Raw genomic sequence first — 18,484 nt, 5'->3', positions numbered from 1 at the left:
TTAATATATTATTTTTATACTCAGACTCAGACGGTGCCATCAGTTTCTGATGGGTTGTGTGCCATTTACATCCAAGCGCAGGCAGGTGTCAGCATAATGAAGGAGATCAGATTTCAGTAGAGGTGGGAGGGGGACAACTGGTCTGTGTTTACTTGAAAATTCATCTGTTTTTTGGGGAGGGTGACGACATGGCAGAGTTAGTCTCTCACGAAAACTAAAACTGCGCAAATAAGACAACATTTTGGATTTGAAGCTGACAAAAGAGATGTGCTAACTGGCTGCAACTGCCGTTTTGAGCTATGTTTTTGTTGATTGCTATTTTGCTAATTATTCCCGTCTCTCACTTTAAAAACTCTGCAACTGACGAACAGCTGATTCATGAAGTCATTCTGAATTCATTGAAATGAGGTATTCTCTATTAGATAGCAGAAGATGGCAAGTAGACTTTTAAGTGATTATGTCTCCTTTGTGATCTCGGGCCCACAGCTGATAGCTACATGGTTTATTTACATGACGCAACAGAAGTGCATATTTAATGGATTCATTGTGGACGTAGAGCTCCGATGTTATGTGGTGCTACAACATAGTCAAACAATTTATTAATATATTACAGTTATTTGCTCTTGGATTAGATCTGGTTAAGTGTTCTGTGTGCAAACATAAGCATGTCAAAAGCCATCCACAGACTATGATGGGAATGTCACTAGCTCTGATGGTGCTAAATGAAAAGTCAAGGGGTCATAAAATTATTACAATTCTTCCTGTGTGGGAAATAGATGTCCAATAGTTGTTAAAAACATGTCCTCTAAAGCCACAGACATCAACCACATGCTGAAAAGTAGAGTATATTGTCCAGGAAGAACACATGTTTACACAAGATATTGTGCCAATCCATCTAGTAGACTGAGACATTTCACAAAATAACAGTAAATGTACACAGCATCTGGCTGCGTCCCATTCCAGCTGTGCTCAGGCTCCGTCACAGTTTCAATGTCCACTGGAAACATTTCAGAAGCGGAGCGTCTGTTCTTTGGCAGCCTCACTTATAATATAGTTTAGAGTTGTTTGCCAGCATTTTCTGTGTTATACAGGCATAAATACACGTTAGCTGCTCATTTAGATGTGGCGACAGATGCTAATTGGCTACTTGGATATGACAAATTTCAAAACTCCTCTGAGAACACTCATTTTAAACGTCAATATAGTTGTTTGTTTTGTCTGATGATGTTGTGATGTTGTGATTTGTCTGATGATGTTGTGATCATACAATAATAATGTTCTGCAGCTGCAGCACTCCTGCTGGTCAACACAGTATTTATTAGCTGCGATCAGATTTCACACTCGTTCTGTTGTCTGATAACAGGAACACAAAAAAAGATGTAAATGAGAATGACTATATTTTAAATTTGGCTGCATGAAAACACAGTACAGGTGAGGGCAGGGGGAACATAATGGAGGTTTAGAGAGAGATTCGGCCTCACTCATCTCCCTCTCTCACTGCTGTATATGTACAAAGACAGAAACAAATTGTGCATCATTACAAATTAATTTTAAGTGAATAACCAGAATATACAGCTTATATACATTCCAAGTAAATTCCATTCTTCAGAGATGCGAGCCACTCTGGCAAAAAATAGATCCAGCACATTAAGATAGCAGTGCATGGAAAAGAGCAACACATATGATGCAAAGGACACTGACCCAGTGAACATGTCTGCAATGTGACAGAGCCAGAACGTGATGCAGGCAGATCTTGTGTACGCTAAGCATGTGAGAATGTAGTAGTTGCGCTATAAGAAAAGTTTGAGGATCACGTAAGTCAGTAAGATATAGCATCTGTATAGCCTCCTGAAACCGTGGCTTAACACAAGAACAACCATGGGCTAAAAACATGAAGCCAGTGCTGTAATGCCAAAAAGTGAAGTTCCTTGAATGGCCACTTGAGGCTGACACCTAGAGCGGCTAAATGCTCAGTCAGTTAGAATTCACCAACTCCATTTTCCTCGTTTCATAGTCAATAGATTTTTTAAATGGGTTTTTAGTTACAGAGACTTTAAACGTTTTGTTCTAGGACATAGAATATGTCAGTAAATACTCCATGCTTGAACGCTGAAGCTTTTATGTGTCTTAAAAAAAGTGGTTGCTAACAACTGGCTAAACGAGACTACAGAATGTCATCAAGCTGCGCAGAACACAACTGTGCAGCCTCGTAGCAATGGCAATGCGACCGTAGTGTAGTTTGTTGCTGAACAAAATTTGTAAGTATCATAAACATTTGTTGACCAAATAGTTTATTTTCTGCAATGATCCATACTCCAATGGAAAATTCCCATAGGCTTTTTGATGAGGGAACCAGGGTGACGCTAGCTTCTAGGTTGGCCTACAGAAAAACATCATCCCTGGGGTTCCTATTTGAACACCCACATTTACAGCAACAATAAACATGTATACAGCCTGGTGCAAACCTGGTTATGGTCTCTGTAGCTAATTTCAACATTCATGACAACTGTATGGGGGTTGAATTTTTATATAACTCAGCCAAAAGTATTAAAATTATCCATTAATTAAGGGCGTGTCCACTTTGAGTTAGAGGTGTGTGGGTGCTATCCCTTCACAAGTCATCACCACTGCAAAAATGTTGATGAGATAACATGACCACGGCATAACTCCAGATTCACAGGCCATGGGCGTAGGTGTAGCTGTAGCTGTCAAAATTTCAGTGTTTTTTCAGTTATTGAAATGTAATCATGTAGTTTAAATTAAGTTTAAATTGTTTTGTTTTTTCACCTAAAAAAAAATCTTTTTCAGTGTTTGGATATACTAAACAAGCTTCTGAGCACTGGGATGTGAAGTTTTTCAAGTAAGTTTATTTCGTTTCAATGATTTTCGGGCTGTTTCTCACTGGAAAAATTAATTATTATCATTATTATTATTATTATTATTATTATTATTATTATTATTATTAGTATTATTAGTATTATTACAGTAAATGCACTGTGCTAACTACGCCAGCAGTTAGCATTAGGGTAATGTCCACCCTGTTTTTCAAATGTGGTGGCAACAACTATAATGGCAAACTAAAGGCTTTTAAACCAGAGTCCACAAACCAATGGACGATGTCACAGGATACATCCATTATTTTGTACAGTTATTAATACAAGCTAATGCACACTGTGTAAGCATATCACTACAACCCACTCACAGTTGTCCTGTTTCTTTTTTGCTCTTTTTTAACCAGCACCAGTTCACTAAATTCATGTTGTTATTCAGCACAGAATTAGAAACTGAAGTTGTCAGAACTCACACATAAGTACGTTAACAGTTTTAATGATGCACAGCAGCAGAAGCAAACAGCCACGTGTTTCAGCCATCAGCATTTCTGGGACATTTGAGGGTGTGACCCCTTAAACCACAGCAGGAACCTGCTGCTGCTTTTCTTTTGTTTGATTAGTCAGCATAGACCTCATATGCATGCATTCAATCATCCACTACAACCACAGCCTGCTTCTTCTGGCCACTGAGTAACTTTACAGCAATGAATGAAAGTCATGAAACTACACAGAGCAGCTGACAGCCCCAGGTGGCAGCAAGGGGTAACTTAAAAATGTCATCATAAAAAGGGTAACATAAAACATAAAATTGTGAGATGAAATTATGGGTCGGTAGCAGTGAGATGTTTATTGCTTTTTCATTCTTAATTGATCGATGAGTCCATGTCTCAAAAGATATCAGGGATAACAGAGCAAAGCATTGTACCTAATGCTGACAAGAGCATCTTTCAAAAATTGTTTGCTGCCAATAAAATGGTTTCAATTTCACTTTAAAAGAAATCCTCTCTCTTACGCTCTTACACTGTTATGTGTCAGCAGTCTGTGATGTTTGCCAGGGGGGATTTTGTGATCATTTCATGTTTTGGTGCACAAGGTTCCTTCAGTTCGCCTCAACTACCTCATGTAGTGGTTTCCAACATTTCCCAAGATGGCTTTTGAAAAATCCTGGTGAATAACTTCTTTCATCTCATTGTTGGTTTGATATGAGGGAGGAGTAAGAAACAACAATAGCAACACACTTTCCAATTTTCCAAAGCTGTTTCTTGCAATTAAGTTTTATAGTCACAACAAACAAAGTGTTGACTATGACTCAAAACAAGGTGCCGCTGTTACCGCCTGCTCTGTGGTGGATTCTTCGGCGTGTGATTACTTGGCATTGAAAAGTTACACCATTAAAACCATTATTTCCCTATGGTGCAGCACGCCTGTCAGGTGTTCATCTGTTGCTGCTGAGCAATGCGTTTTTCTGGTGCTTTTGGGAGCGCATAAAGTTTTAATATATATTATATATATTTTGTACATTTTTTAATATTTTTAACTTTTCTACTGTCGCAACACGTCTTACTGTGATCAGCCCGGATGTGATCAATAAGTTACCTTAGTCACTGACAACAGGTCCGTGAGCTTAGCATAGCAGCGTTTAGCTTAGCATCTATTTTTTACAACATTGTTGTAAAACTACTTAACTCTTAATATTACATGCCATTTCCAAACTGCCACTTTGAGGACTGAAAAATGGTGCCAATGCAGTAGTGCCAAAAACTGCAGTTTTTTGAACAGCCATTTGAGGCTGGCTCTAGCTGTGACTCAGTCGCCATAGACCTTTATATTAAAATGGCCAACTTTACAGCAGCAATTAAGTGGTTATGGAAAATGAACAAATGAATGTAATGGGTCCATGAGCCAATGGGTGACTTTCCTTTACCTATACATCCATAATTTTATACAATTTATGATTATCAAAAGGGATTTACAAAATGCTTAATTCTAACAGGTATGTGAATCTCGTCTGGAGAAATATTTACTCACATATGGTTAGAAACAGAGGCAGAAAACTGTAGCTTGCATTCAACTAACTGCAGTTTTTATTCTGAACTACAGTTCCATAATAAAACATATTGCACTTTGACTTTTTGACCTTTGTTGCTTGTTATTCACATCCTGTATTTTCAACCCTTTACATTTGCTTGTTAATATTCACATAAACACAAGCCTGTTGGGATTTTTTAACACTTCAAGTTCAGTCACAGTTTGCCCACAGGGATGTCTTAGATCCACTCTGTGCCACGGAGGGTTGGCATTCAGATCACAGTCCTCGGGGGTAACTATCCTCACATCACCTCAAATAACTGTCAGTGCACTGTTTCATGTCTAGAAGTGAAACTTTTCATTTTCAGATCTAAGTGCTTTTCGAATTGGTGCTTTTATTCTTCCATCATACGAAGCAAAGAAGTGCCTGTTCTGAGAGAGATTATTTGCTTCATTTCCACTCTGTGATTAGATCAGAGTGGGTACCGTATGGTGCCTGAATATGCACTCATTTGTATGATTCTCACACGCTCTACCTACGTTTAAAAAAGATGGGAAAATCTGTCACAGCAGCATTTTTGTCATACTTGCGTTTTGCCTTTAAAATGACTTGTGCTAATAAGAACAAATAACAGGCTCACTTCTTTTGTTGTTGCGCCGGCATATATACTGCGTGTGTGTTTGCATGTGAACGTGACGATTATGTTTATGTCTGTGTGGCAGATGAATATTGCAGCACAAATTGATCACTCTGTAGAGTTAGAAATTTGATTAAATGCTCAAGGCTGATTTCCGCAACAGCTCTTGTATAAGTCATGAGAGCACTTTGGGGGAAGTTAAAACTGTGAAGAAAACAAAAGCCATCCATTTACCTCATTAGTGTGCGTGGAAAATCTTGACATGCTTTGAAGAGAACGTGCTTGTGTAGCTAAATCAGCTTAAGGGCCCAAAGCAGACATACGAGGCAGGCAACCAAACATCTTCCCAGAGTGATAAACAACCTCGCCTTAGTTGGGAGGACATAAAAAAAAAAAGAGAGACTTTGCTCCATTTTTCAAGTATTACTATTATAGGTTCCTCAGTTAATCTTCATGTTTGCCTTCGAGCCAGCATTAGCATGGCTGATGACAGTTTTCTGCTGATTCTCTGACGACAGGGCTCCATCGCACACACGTGCACACTGGCGTATAGCACAAAAACTCAGCTGCTTACACACTCACAATGGCAACAACTGCATCAATGCCATTAGCACAACAAAAAACAATTTGAGGGGGTCGACTCTTCGGTTCGCCGGGGCGACATTTGAGAGGCAGAAAATATTTCCTCAAGCGTCAAACACAAAACTTCTCTGATTCACGTGCATGCCAGGTTAATTCTCCCATTTCACATGAAATCCTTGTTTGTTTTGGCAATGCGTTGCAGCACGCTCCAGACACGTCTCTCAGTGATATGAACCTCATTAAAATGATTTGCGGGAGCCCTGTTATTAATCAAGAAAAGCAAAATGACAAGTGGGATTTTTATTTATTTTTTTTTTTACAAAGGAAATCTCAAAGCCCTGTTGAGGAGATGTGCTTCTCCCTGAACATCTCGTTTGATTAACCAGCCTGGCCCCTTTTTATCGACACGCTGCTCATGCTGGAAACAAGCACTTATGTATCATTTGGCAGAATGGAGCCAGTGATGATATCATGAAAATGGCTTCAGAGAAATCAAATCTCAATCTGTCATTATTTCATTTTGCCTTATGTGATGCAGCAGGGGATTATAATGCCATAAATCGCCTCCATTTGTAAACAGTGTGCATTTAACTGCTAAAAAATCGGACACTCGCTTCAGCCAGAAACATTTAAGAATGATTTAAATGTACAATTGTTTTAGACTCACAATTTACACATTTGAGACGGCTGTCTCTGAGGTAAACCTTTTACAAAATGCAGTTATGTTATTAAAGTGCATTGATAAAAGCTGGAAAGCCCTGCTGTTTGTCTCATACTGTAGACATATTGTGCATAGCCACATGATGGCAGTATTGCATCTAAAATATTACAACACTGCTTTAGCTGAAGAACATGCCCCCTTTCATTCACATAGAGATTATGCGTTATATAGTCATGTGCACTTTGCAACCCAATTTGCTGCCACCACCTGTCATGCTCCTGTTTTGACACTAAAACAGCCATGAAAGCCATTGAAAGTCATCTAATTAAGCCATACGCTGGTATTGACATGAATTATGCAGCAGCTTTAATGAAGTCAAATCAATAAACACAGGATCTATAATGAAGCCAGTCACACAAGCTGCTCTGGGCAGAGAGAATGGTTCTTTAACCTTGGGGCTGTATCTCTACCTGGCTGACAAAACTGCCGTGAACTGATGAAACATTTGGGTTGATGAAATAATCCTCTCGCTCTGCTTTGTCATATTTATACCATCAGCTCTAATGACAGCATATTGTGGATGTATTTTTAATGTAAAAACACATCGAGGGTTGAGGCAAACATCTGGGTGGTGATGCTGATGGACAGGAAGAAAGAGGAGGTAGACAGAGACGAGAGAGCAGACGATATATATTGCGTATAACATTAAAAACCCATCCACCAAACACCTTGACCAGCAGTATCCTGTAACATTCACAAATAGTGAAAGATATTGTTGCATTTTCACAATAAAGGCAAATTAGCTGTGTGGGTATCAATCTGAAACACATACTGTGTTAGAGAGGTAATACATCTATTATTCATAGACCCCAAATTAATAAGAACAATACAGATTTGTTATTACTTTTATTGGCATGAGAGTCATGTGAGTAAGCTTTTGCAGTTGATTTGTGATGCAGTGCTGGTTGCTTGTTCCTAATGATGCCTTCCAACACTGAGCACGATGTTCCACTGTTGAACACAACTTTGCCAAGTCTCTTGGCTGCGCAAGAGAAAAGTCATAGGACATCACACACTTGTTTGTATTTCAGCATGATGATCAGCAATTTGTATCGGAACAGCAAGTGATCAGATATAAAAAATATGAATTTGCCTCAAAAAAAAGCTTAAACAGCCAAGATATTAAAATTCTTATCCGATAAAAAAGTTGTTACTGTTTGCTTTTGAGTATTTAAGTTGCCAAGAACTTTGAGAAATCCACCAACAGTATCTTTATTTGCCTGAAACTTAATGAGGAAAATGATTCATGGGAGAAAACTGCAGAAAGAAATTCCAGTGGAGTTTTGTTACACTACAGAGTGCAGTGCAGTTAACCAGTAAGTTGAGTGATAGGCAAATGAGAATTAAGTCTCTGCAAACCAGTCAAGTTGCAGTTACAGTTTACATTCATTTCTGTCCAGACTCATTTGAAGCCATGACAGTAGATAACACTTCAAATTTGGACGTTTCTGCAAAACAACTGCATATACTTAAACACTGACGCTTCAAACACATCTTCCCCATGGCAGCACAAAAGATCTATACAATCAGTAAAGTTTCAAGGTCACTGACTCAGAGTCTGACCAAATGTCTCTGCTTCTGAGTTATGATGTTGAATAATAGCAAGAAAAGTACTTTTGCAGAATATTATGATGTGAAGCTGAACTTTGACCATACATTGATTATAGAAATGTGTGTTAAATGTTTGTCATAATTAGCATTTGGATCTAATGGGGGGAAAAATGGATGGAAAATCTAATCAGTTCATCCTGGAGTCCAAGTGGATATTTGCATCAAATTTGAGGAAATTTCTTCAAGGCCTTTTTCAGATATCAGGTCCATAAGAACAAAACAGACACATGGTCAAAAATGATCTTGATCTTTGACCATCAAAGTCTAATCAGTTCATCCTTGAGTGCAGGGGGACGTTTGTGCCATATTTTATGAAATTTCTTAAAGGCCTTCTTATATCACTTTCACAAGACTGAGATGGAGGCGTTGTCATTGACCTCGAACTTTGACCATCAAAATCTTATTAGTTCTTCCTTAGGTCCAAGTTGTGCCACATTTAAAGAAACTCCCTCAAGACCTTCTCGAGATATCGCATTCACGAGAATGGGACGAACAACCCAAAAATAGGCTTATAATGCCTCTGCACCGACAACAGCCATGGCCAGAGTCATAAAAAACATATCCACATCTAAAAAGGATTTCTTTAACACTTTGGCCATTTACTCGCCTTGCATTGGTATTTTTTATCATTCCAAATTCCATACTGTACAAACAAATCAGCAAAAGTGCATTGTCAGTAACACCATAAATGAAAAAAAAGAAGAAAAAAAAAAACTAAACTTAAACCGAAATTTCCTTTCAAGTCTTAATGCCCGCTGGTGAACAGGCCTCCAGCCACACTAACCAACAGAAGTCCTCCTAATTTAATGTCTGTTTCAACAGGAACACAGCTGCAGCGCCACAGTCTCCTTCACCTATTCCCGACCATACAGTGTTGCTTCACAAAGAGAAACAACAAACATTCGGGAGGGAAACATTTTGCGCTCTCCATAAAGCAGCTGGGATCCCCTGCCGGTTTAAAACAGCTTGGGTTCTTCATCAATAAAGGTGTATCACACATCAGAGAATGTGTCAACCTCTCAACTTTTATTCACTTTGGAGCAACTCTCAGAGCTTCATCTTTACTGAACGTGTTTTCACATTCTCCTCTTGTTTCCTCATTGCTGGCAGCTCTCACAAACACCCGGAAAAAAAGGCAGCCACTGTTTCTCTCTACCACTCCCTTTCAAGGAGAGAGCCGAGCTTTCAATGAATCACCCCCCCGCTCCCGCCGTGTTCTGAACTGTGTCTTCCCTTCGTCAAGCAGCGTGAGTGATGGAAGTGACAGAGAAGACACCTGCCCTGAACCACCGCTGACAGAGAGGGAGAGAAAGAAGGAGAGAAGTGGAGAGAGGGAGGCGCATTGCCTGATGGGAGAAACACACAACGAGGCAACAAACTTGCAGAGACTATCACTTATAGTGACAGGCCAGGAGGTGCCGTGCTATTAGCAGGCCGTAGGGTAGGCCCTGAGCGCGGCCCGTCCTACCTACGATGGATGGGCCTCTCTCTCGGGACTAAATTAATACTGGGAGTCGAGTGAATTGCTTTTGGAACAATGTCCTCCTAAGGAGCTAATCAGACAGGAGTTATCTAGAAGTGCCTGTAGGCTGGCTGGCGTGGCTGCAGCTCTGTGGCTGCCTGGCAGAAGGCAGGTGCACCACGCCGACTCACAGCAGTTCATTCCCGAGCAGGACACAGCGGTGGTGTTATTCATTAGACTCTGGTGATGATGAATCCCAGGACTCTCCAGAGAGAGTTTTCCTGGAAGTACTAGTAACGAAACGTGATCACAGGGAGGTTTTTAACTGAGCTTCAATAGCAAAATGTTACATTTTGAGTCATAGTTTGAAATTATACCAAAAAGGATTAATTTTTCAATAGTGAATAATCACAATATTTTGATAGTTAAATGCGATCAATTGCATTTTTTTTACACAATTTTTTCAGTTCCATTATTTTTGCATTTCAAAATTGTTTTGAAGTCCATAATGACAAGGTAAAGCAATTCTTACCAGATTATCTTGATTAGGGATCAAATTACAGCAAAAAAACTGCATGGGACTAACATAAAGTGGACGTGTCTGTGAAGAGGAGACTCATGGGAACCCACAGATATCTAGAGGTCAGAGGTCTCACGGCCCCTTCGAAATGTCATGCTATTTTTCCATCGTCAAAATTTAGCCTAACTTTGGAGCATTACTCCTCACTGAGAAGCTAGGATGACATGGTTGATACCACTGGATTCCTGAAGTCTTCTAGTTTCAGTATCATCACCGTAGCTTTAACGCTCAGCCCGGAACAGCCTCTTTAAGACAGGAATGTCGGCCAGCAATTAACGTGATTAAAAAAATTTTAAATTTGTTACACTTTGTTTGTACATACCTTAATCACACCTGGATTACTGCATTTTTAGGGCTGACAGCCCCTAAAAAACTAATTTCGACAATAAAGTAACCTTTTAAAACATGATCTAATTGATTATTTGGTAACTTGGGCACAGGAGATCAAGCTGTGTCACCAGAGGCCTGACGATACAATATTATTACTATACATAGTCAAAATACAATTTCCAATTTCGATTTTAAAATGTTGCGATATGCTTAGTATTTCAATAAAATATATGGCAATATATTATGATTTATCACCTTTTTTTAAATGTTGCCAACATCTGTTTTATTTTATAGGTTTTTGGTCTGTTTCAATAATTTTATTGCAGCAAAATGTATCTAGTAGATGTAAAAAACAAAGTGTATCTAGAAGACTAGATTATATTATTCCAGTGGGTTATCAGAAGTTTAATTTGTAGTCATAATTTAAATTATATAATTTTAAAACATCAATACGTGGCATCCCTGTAATGATAAGATATTGTCACACAAAAATATTGCCATAGTATGCTGTATCAGTTTTTTCCCACCCATATCAAGCTGTAGAGAAAACACTGACATACTGTGAACTTATGAAGTTCATATGGTGAGTGCTGGCAAAGTAATGGCTGCAGAGCAGCATCAGCTTTCATTTGATCATTTCTGGCAGATGGTCACTCTCCTTTTAACTCTGTTTTGCTCTCCACTTACTCCTGAGGGAAATATCTGGCTCTTTAGCTGCTAAATGCACCGCAATGTTCACCAGTTACTCTCCAACTTGATTTGCTTTCTATTTTGTGCAGAGCAGGTTGCGAACAGCTGGTTTATCAGAGCTTTTACACTGAAAACAGTCTGCCATGATGAGAGTTGTGAGAGTGAGCCCAACAGCCCAGTAGACAGACCAACATTAAACGGGGAGGTATTCAGTTTCCACAGGCGGGGGGGGGGCTTTGGCTAAATCTCTATATGACAAGAAAACCTAGACTACTGATATTATATTAAATTATCTAAGCAGCTGCTTCGGGCCCCCGGATCTCTGAGGTTCCCCTCGAAAAAAAATATTTTTTTAAATTAACAAGAGACAATAGCAACAATTACATCAAACTTCTAAGGAAAAAAAATGCCATTTCAATTTTAAAAAAAGTGAAGAACAATGAGCTCAAAGACCGACAAAGTAATATACTGTCCCCTACAAAACAAGCGCTCCCGAATTACTTTTTCTCTTTTTTTGTATTGAATATCATGAGTTAAACAAAATGAATGACCAAGACAATGAAAGTCAATGCCAGCTGGGATAAATATCTTCACAAGCTATTCTTTGACAGTTAAATCACATTTCGAAATCAGTTTGATAGGACCATTCATTGCTTTTGGGGGTCAGACAAAAACTGTGCCTACTGTAGTCTATTTAAAGACAGTGTTGCTTCAAACCGGTCCCACTTTGGTTTTTATGTAATTATTTATACATTATGTGTGCTACTAATATCACAATACACATTCTGTTTCAGGGATGGCCCTGATCACAAACTCAAACCCTTATTAAAAAAAACTCACTGTATATCAGAAAGGCCCAAACATTTTCAAATGCAAAATATATTTTTAAAACTAATGCTAACACTAATGAGCAAAAGTAAGAATGATTCTGAAGGAAAAGCTGATTAATTCTAACAAAATGCCACAACATAACTCACAAGCCTGAGTTTAATCGTCACTGCCAAGTCTAGTTTTGCATAAAAACTTTCAAACTTCCAGTAAAGTAATCTGCCTTAAAAACGGGTTTAAAATACATTTTAAAAATAATAAAATAAATATTTAAAAAAAAAACCTCAGCTACACTTGGACTCGCCAGCAGGTGTTGCGTCCTGGTGCAGAATCTCCTCCCCTGAAGTCCTCGTCCTTCCGCTCAGTCAGCCAGTCCCTCTGAGGCCTCAAACAAACGCCAGCTGCGCGCGACGCAGGACGCATGGACCGACGGTGGTAAGAGGACGCTTCTTCTTTCTGGAGGTTTTACGTCAGTTGGTATCTTTTAAATCGCATCGCTGCCGTCCTCTGGTTTTAATCGTCCAGTGTTTCCCTTTTCCGTTACAGCAAAATGTCCCGTTGCTTTTAAAAACGTACATATCACTTTCCTCCCTCCACCATGTCCACATTCTCAGGACGTCTTTAATCCTCCGGCCGTATTCCTGCCATCGTAACGCTAAGTGAGCGATTCAAATCGCTGTTACTTGTTCTTACTCTACTAATAGTTAGTTGTTCTCCTCTGTTGTTTGAAAACACTGATAGCATTTAACCCTTGACCTGACTGACATGTGTTTAGACTTTTCCCACCAGTGAACAGTAAAACTAATTCTAATTCAAATACAGATGGAAAAAGGGACAGATGTAGCTAACAAAGGAAACTGGCTTTTTGTCTCTTGGACTTACTTTCAGACAAACCAGAGAAGATTTTAAAATATCTCATGTCTAACAGTACTTTGCTTATTGTCTGTAGCACAGTGGCTTCACAGCAGTGGAGTAATGCTCCATATCAGAGGTAGAAACTGACAGGATGAGGTCAGAGCTGAGACAGAGGGGAAAGCAACACTGCACACACACACATGAATGCACCATAATGATGTGTGAGAGAGTAAACTCTCTGGTTGCTTGCACAGTGGAAACCCAGTGTTACTTATGGCCACTTAACACAAAGTGTTGGTGAAAGAAAGCAATGTCTCTGGGGCTCTGGCTTCTCAGCCTGCATCAGGCCGACCCAACAGAGATCAGTGCCTCTGGCGAGCCCCAGCTTCAGTTCTGTCTTCCCCTCTGGAGGACTGCAAACACATTCAGACTGCGATTCACTGCACAGATATATCATAGGTTAACAAGCCCGTAACACCATATGCAACAAAATCTGAGATTGTGGCTGTGGTTGTAATGTTGAAGTGATGCAGATATATGCTACCAATATGCAGTGTAATCGCATCAACCTTATTACATCACTATTAAGCCAGTGACGGAAGCACTCAGATGTTTTTCTATAATGAATCCACTGATGTCAAAATGCCCCATTACAAGTAAAAGTCTTACCAAGTATTACCAACAAAATTAACAATCAAAAGTCAAAGGACTTGTCCTGAGTAAAAAACGACCCTGTTACTGATTTGTCGCTATGCATTGTATTCTTAGATCGCTAACACAGTTGCATCAATGCATAAGTAGCATTTTACTGTTGTTAATGGTCGACAGACAGGTAGTTTAATGCAGTCATGATATGATTAATGGTTAAGGAAAACAAGAAAAACAATGTCCTGCCACAAAATCTGAATTATTTAAGTCTCAGTGGTGGAACTGCTACTTTTTTATAAAGGTTCAAAAACCAAAAAAGGTTAGAAACCACTAAAGTTACCATTAGCAATGTATTGTATTTTATAATCATAAATATATTGCTTTATTTATATACTTGTGTTTTTTTTCCTAAAAATAATAATACAGTCTTAAACCAAAATATTAACTAGTAACCATAGCTGTCAGATTAATGTAGTGAGGTATGAAGGACAATTGTGAAATGCAGCCAAGCTGAAGTTTAAAGTAGTATTAAAGCTACAGTTGGTAACTTAAATAAACATACATTTTTGCTACATTTGATGAAACTGTCACAATTTCCTCACAGTGGTACATGAGACAGATAATCTGTGAAAAAGGCATGTTGCTCATCCTCCTCCGAATCCGCTGTTTTCCACCGCACCTGATGGAAAACAGCCAATCAGAGCTGAGGACTCTAACAGCTGTTTATCATGTCAATCACTGCTTATGAACTGCGGTCAAACTGCAGTGATGATCAAATATGAACCAAGATTCTGTTACTGCATTGACTAGTACTCACCTCAAATGTTTTCTGAACATATTTTAGTTTACTGATTAGCTGTAAAATGAGAACATTTATTACTCGGCTTATCTTTTTCGAGTTAGGACAACTTTGAATGAAATCAAGTGCAGCGAACACGCTATATTGAGATAGGGAAATTAGCTTTAATAACTGATGACATGAAAACATTTTTTGAAGTTGATTTTTAAGTTTTTATGAAATGATACTCACCCTGAAAATGTCCTTTGTGACATAGTTGCTTGGCCTACCTGTCCCTAAACAAACAGTCTTAACTGTCTGAATTTATTCATGTTAAGTGGTCAGGGGAGGGAACTTGAAATCCTGAACTCGAGGGGCCAGAAAAGTTAAATTATCAAGCCAGCTTGAATTTTGTTTTCAATCAAGTGACACAGAAATTTGTATTTCAATATTAAGTTGACATTATTATCAACATAATTACGCCAGCACAACTCGTCAAATAATGCTTGCATTAAGGATTACTGAGTTACTTTTTAGAGTGCCCAGTGGCCTCCTATAGGCTCTGATTGTTGTTGGGTTTTTTTTGTGTTGCAAATTCAATTAGAAGCAGTAGGAGTAGGAGGGACATGTTTTTTTTTTTACACATATTATGTGTCTCGTGTACTACTGTCAGGATATAGTGACAGTTTCAACAAAATATAAACAAAAAGTTATTCTTACAAATGTCTACATTTCACATTTAAGTGCAATTGAAAGCCCATAGTTCTCGCTCTTGTTAAATAAAAGCTACACAACTATTTGAAAAAAAAATCTATTATCCCTCCATATGGTATGACTTTAGAGATTATTTTACCACCCACTTTTCTGTTTACTGTAAAAGAAGTAAAACTCAAAGGACATGATGACACGCAAAACTGCGTCATTCTTTGTGTGGCTGTAACAAAAAAAAAAAAAAAACACTACCGTTCAGTGTATGAAAACTGGATTTTGGGTGGGATTGCATGTTGTGACCATAAAATGTCATCAGCCAGCAGCCTCAGTCCCTATCAGGCAGTCTGCTGCACAGAGCACTCTCCTCTAGCCTTGGGCGCTGGCCACACTAGCTGGCACCCTTCCCCCCGTCGCCCCTCTTTCTCTCTCTCCCTCGCTCTCTCCTCCTCTGTCTGTCTCTCTCTCTCTGTCTCCCTTTTACCAGGGTGCAGTGACCCACCCTTCCCTCCCCTCCCTGTCACCCCGAGGCGTTCAGCTTCCATAGTGTCAGTGCGGAGGCCTCAGTGTTGACAAAGCAGCAGGCCTTCAGAAGACACATCAAACCCCGTCCCTCCTCTGTGCTGTTAGGGAGCTCAGCACAACAAAAGGACAGGGACTCCAGTTTCAGTCTCAGGCCATTACTAGTCTCAACAACATGGCTACAGACAGAAAAAAGGCCCTTGAGGATGCTGTATGTATCGCCAGTTACGAACACGAGCCGGATCAGCTGAAAACGTTCAAGATGAGATCCGTGTTGTCTGACTGTCGTGTTGACAGTGTTGTGATGGATGACTGTAAATATAAAGCATAAGTCAAGGCTGCGGGTTGATGCCATCATGACACATGCACTCTAATGAGGACTGTGGGTGCTCTGCAGTGCCAGGGACTTCCCCTCCAGGCACGCTGAGCGGGGAGAATGGTATGTGATGCATACCAGATGTGATTGGAGACATCGCACTGTTCACGTTGTTACTGCAAACCAAATAGTAGCAGCAACAAAAGCAAAAAGACCATTTTTCCTCTGTTCACACATTCAGAGCATGATGCTGGATATGTGTAAGGCTGGTTTGAGCCACAAGCACAACAACACATTTTTTAAAGAAGTTCGGAGAGTTGTTACACTTAGAGTAAGTGAAGAATACACAACAATAGACAAAATGAAGCCACGGTATCACCTCTCCCTCCCGGACTAAAGTGACAAAATGCCTAATTTCTTGGCATTTTGTGACTGTATTCTTTAAATTCACACATCATAATTTAAGCCTTTAATCAGAAATTTGGTGGCAGTCATCTTCCAAGCATTAGAAATGCCTCTATTACCTGAAAACCGTCTTCACAGGTACCAAGCAGTTACTCACAGCTTGTATGTATTCTGTGATTAGAGCCTCAGACCACATGATGGCAGCAAAAGAGATTCTTCAGCCAAATCTCAACTGCTGGTCCCGATTGTGATGTTCTTCAAGACCAGAAAAGTGATGTGATAATCAGATTCATGATGGATTTACTCGCTTGGTATTCGCTCTACTGTTATCCGAAAAATGAGTTAAATCTATTTCAGTTCAAATCAGATCCTCAGCACCTCAAACAGTACTTACACTGTTACATTAAGTTACAATTTAATTTACCCTTTTCACTCACATGTGTGTGCAGAATATATTTAGTATTAGTTGAGACTCCCTACTAAAGAAGTAAAGGTATACGTTCATCTAAGGGGATGTGAGATGCGTAAAGGAATAGAGAAGAACATTTCTGCTACACCAAATTTTGTACACATTTTCTAATATTTAAATTAAGTGGTGGAAGAAGTATAGGGCCTTAACTTACATTAAAGTGGTGAGATCAAACTATAAATACTCAGTTACAAGTGAAGGTCCAGCATCTAAAAGGTTACTAATGTAAAATACAGAAGTGCCATCGATAAAATGTTCTTTAAAAAAAAAATAATTGCATCGCATTGCAAAGTAAAACTATGCAATGCGAGAAAATGGCCCTTGTACTAGCTGATTGAGGTGGAGCTAATTTGAAATATTTTACAAACTGATAGAAATTATAATAAAATTGCATCATATTTTAAAAGCTCATTAGATGGTATGTTTGTAAAATGTTTCATTTGTAAAGTGACTACAGGTGTCAAACTAAGACCAGTTAGGCATGGGATCACTCCAGCTGCGATACAGCAGCTTCATTTTGATCTCATCTACACTCCTGTCAATTTTTGTGACTCTGTCTTGCACATTTACATTATCGCATTGACAAAAATTTGTCACCAGACTGACATTTGAGCACCTTGCAAAATATTTAAAACTGCCTCTGTGCTACAATTGGTTTCCAGACCATATTTTGCCACGATGACACACACATACAGACCAATAAAATAAAATATAAATACCAGCTGTCAGGTCATTGTTGTAGCTCAGTTTAAAAGGCTAAAAGTAGGGAAGCAATATTAGTATTTCCCTCTCAGTAACATGAAAGGGATACTCTGTAAGTACTTAGTAAGTCCCTCAAATTTGCAATTACTTCAGTGCTTGGGTAAATATACTTATTTACTTTGCACTACTGGTATGCAAACATTGACCAGGTCTGCTGCTTTTTAAATGTCTGTTTGGGGTCCTCAGCCTATTTTCAGGTAGCTAATATGTACTAAATGTCTCTTCAGTGGTATGATAATGTGAGCAAATCAAAGGGATAACTTGACAGCAGCAGGGTCATTGTAGTTTCACCTGTAAAAGTGCAAATTGACTCATAACAGCAACTCTCAGAAGTACACAGACAGTACACACTCTCTTTGTGCTCAGCTTTTTCGGAAACTTAATTGCTGGCATTAAGCACTTGAGGGAATTCTGCGCTGTGCTTGTTAGGTGTTTGTGTGCAACACAACCCCACACGTTCTATTAATAAACTGACACCCTCTTACCCTCTCTCTCTCTCTCTGAAATAACGAACAATAAGTGTCGCTGCTGCACCTCAGACACACACCAACATCAAGCAGAATGTCAAATGGCTGGAAGAGCGGAGCGATTGACAGCAACCGGGCTCCACGAGGCATGCAGATTACTAAAAGCAAGTTCTGAATGTTCTTTTCAAACTTTCTCTACATGCCAGTGGGGAGAGCAGGAGTGTTGATCTGATGTGAAATGCTTGAAAGAGAT

The 18,484-nt window shown here is 39.2% G+C and overlaps 1 protein-coding gene across 1 annotated transcript in view; it reads left to right on the top strand.

Annotated features, from left to right (window-relative positions):
- Positions 1-12,613: 12,613 nt before the first annotated feature.
- kctd15b (potassium channel tetramerization domain containing 15b) overlaps positions 12,614-18,484 on the top strand; it is a 42,886-nt gene continuing 37,015 nt past the window's right edge. Inside the window, exon 1 of the mRNA XM_088080556.1 lies at positions 12,614-12,736. The gene's annotated coding sequence lies outside the window, so the exon portion shown is untranslated. The remainder of the gene's footprint in view (positions 12,737-18,484) is intronic.

Source organism: Plectropomus leopardus, chromosome 1 (genome assembly GCF_026936395.1).
Source record: "Plectropomus leopardus strain MGB_pleo_1.0 chromosome 1, ASM2693639v1, whole genome shotgun sequence".
Classification (NCBI taxonomy): domain Eukaryota; kingdom Metazoa; phylum Chordata; class Actinopteri; order Perciformes; family Serranidae; genus Plectropomus; species Plectropomus leopardus.
This window is presented reverse-complemented; position numbering and strand designations above follow the sequence as displayed.